Here is a 2,693-nt window from a genome sequence, read left to right as displayed (position 1 = left end):
CGAATAGCCAAATCTTCCTCACGAATTCCGTGGAATTCGAAGACGATTTCCTCAAATATGTTGCCGCAGGAAAAAGGCCATACTTGCCAAATGAAACGGATCCACGCAAAGTGCTCGGAGTCTTCACTGTTATCAAGCATCAAATCGCTACCGCTGTCCTCATTTTGGACATCGCTGTCCGTGTCGGGATTGTCGCCATCAATTTCGCCGTCTTCACGCTCGCTGTCACTATCAACAATAACATCATCATCATCATCATCTTCAATATGCGCCTCGCCATTGTCCTCAATATGGGCCTCGTCATTTTCTTCAATATTGTCCTCCTCCTCCTCATTCTCTTCAATAATGTCCTCGTAATTGTCTTCAATGTGGGCTGCATCGTCATTGTTGTCACTTTCAAGATCATTATCAGGTTGCCTTGGCGCCGCTTCAAGTATAAAGGAGATCTCGTCACTATGCAAAGATATGCAAAATCTACGAAATCTTAAATTTGGCTCTCCTCTTCCCAATTCCAGTGGAATACGGTAGCCTGCAACATACAGTAGTCATACCATGTACTTATGGACTATCAGGACTATGTGGAGTACAAGTCATTCAACCACAGTATCTCACAATAGTCATTATGTTGTCATCAGGTTTGCAAAGGTTGGGGTCGGGGAATGTCACAGTGTGTGTTGGAAATGAACCATAGCTCCCCAGTGCTGGCAGCACTCATGCAACCTGAGACCATGACACTACCACCACCATGTTTGGTTTTCAATAAAAGCTGCCTAAAGCATACCCAGGTTCTGATAGTTCTATAATATTCTAGTGAGTTCTATAGTACTCACTATTGTGGGATACTGCAAATGGTAATGGGGAAACAAAAAATGAAGTACCAGAGCACCGTCCATCTCCTCGACCTTCTTCCATGGTGTCTCAAGGAATTCTAGAAAATAAACACAAGTGTATCAGATGGATAAAAAGTCTTCTATCATATTTTACCGTATTTTCCGGACTATAAGTCGCACTTTTTTTCATAGGTTGGCTGTTCCTGCGACTTATACTCCAGAGCGACTTATAAATGAAAAAACTGTTTATGTTACATAAACACTGGACACCTTTTCTGTTCATGTTTACTTTTTGTGTAGCTGATAACTATTGTGTTAGCATATCTTACACCTATTCAGCCTGTAGTCTATTCTCCAAGAGGATGTAGTAATGTCTGTAGTAATGTCTGTTTTGGTCAAGTAGTTTGTAAAATAAATTACCCACAAAAAATGCCACTTAATACTCCAGTGCAACTTATTTTTTCTACCTAACCATGCATTTTTTTTTGTTTTTTTTTTTTACTATGCTTTTTTGGCCTTGTGTGAGTTATACTCCGGAGTGACTTATAGTCCAGAAAATACGGTAATTTCAGCACATTTTTAGTAAACAATAACAATAATGCTAATCCTTACATGCTCCAATTTACCAGTCTCTATTTAATTAACTGCTGACTTTCCTGGAGTCACTGGGTGCGTCTACAAAAGCAAATAACCTCCAGTGTCACTAATTAGCAAAAAAGTGGCATTGACGGCGGTGGCTGTAGGCAACCACCTGAACTACCACCCGTTTTTTTTAAATTCACTCCACGGTCATGCCAATGTTCAGATATTATGTTGGCTTGTCGTCAAAGCTCACTTCTGGTCATGCGATGGTGACAGGATGGCAATGGGTCAGTGACATTATGGTTTTCATGTTGGCGGTACACATGAAAACGACAAAAAAAAATTTTTTTTTGTGATTTTCCATTTTTTCCCCAAAAAGTTTACCCAGAACGCCAATTCCACATGGATGAGAGGCTGAAACGATAAAATATTTAGCCATTTACACTGTGGGTGAAAACTACTTACCTTAACTTCACGGACCCGGTCTGTAAAATGGACGTTTACAAAGCAGTCCAAAGTTTCTTTTGCAGACTGTGGTCCTTTTCATGTTGAAATAAATGTATTAATGCACTCTTATCGCAGTGAAACTTCCTAACCAAGCAGTATTATGTAGTAATGTAGTAATTTTTTGAATGCTCTGTGTCATGGCATCGTGGTAACATTCAGTGAAAATGCTTTGAACAAAGCACTTCGTGTCATCACATATGATTACATCATTCTGATGATGCGTACGACACGGTTTCCAAACCCGCTGACTAAAACCCTGACAAGGGGGTCAAAATTTTCTCAAACACTTAATCACACAAGGGTTATCTGGGTTACTCGCAGGATACCTTAGTAATCACAGCATGATTTCAAAATGAGTACAACTTTAGACGTAGTCTAATGGTAACAAAAACCTGGCTTCCATGTTCGCCTTGCCGGGATATAACAGGTTTCGGAAAGATAGGGCTCTAGTTTACAGTATGATGTAAGAGAGCTTCAGATTGAATGACCACAAGATATTAAACTTGAATATTGGGCTGTCTAATGAAATGACCTTCACTGTTATTTGTAATGTATTTTATTTATTTTGCACCAATCGCTGCTTTAATCCGGTCTGGCAATGTCTGTTGTTGGGTATGATGTTGGGTATGATGTTGGGTATGATGTCTTCACAATACACCCCCCCCCCCCCCCCCCCCCCCCACAGATTCTCTATGGGGTTCAGGTCAGATTTTGGCATTGTAGACAGATGCCAGGTCAAGCTGGAATGTTAAGTCAGCATCTCCAAAAAGGTTT

At 40.4% G+C, this 2,693-nt stretch overlaps 1 long non-coding RNA gene across 1 annotated transcript; it reads right to left on the bottom strand.

The window, feature by feature from the left end:
- Positions 1-389: 389 nt before the first annotated feature.
- LOC131109681 (uncharacterized) lies at positions 390-1,986 on the bottom strand. Its single transcript, XR_009120771.2, has 3 exons — positions 1,878-1,986; positions 879-928; positions 390-529 (listed from the first exon to the last, which is right to left on the bottom strand). It is a non-coding gene; the product is annotated as an uncharacterized LOC131109681 (long non-coding RNA).
- Positions 1,987-2,693: the final 707 nt, after the last annotated feature.

Source organism: Doryrhamphus excisus, unplaced genomic scaffold, assembly GCF_037039965.1.
Source record: "Doryrhamphus excisus strain RoL-2023G ecotype Guam unplaced genomic scaffold, RoL_Dexc_Guam_v1.1 HiC_scaffold_24, whole genome shotgun sequence".
Classification (NCBI taxonomy): domain Eukaryota; kingdom Metazoa; phylum Chordata; class Actinopteri; order Syngnathiformes; family Syngnathidae; genus Doryrhamphus; species Doryrhamphus excisus.
This window is presented reverse-complemented; position numbering and strand designations above follow the sequence as displayed.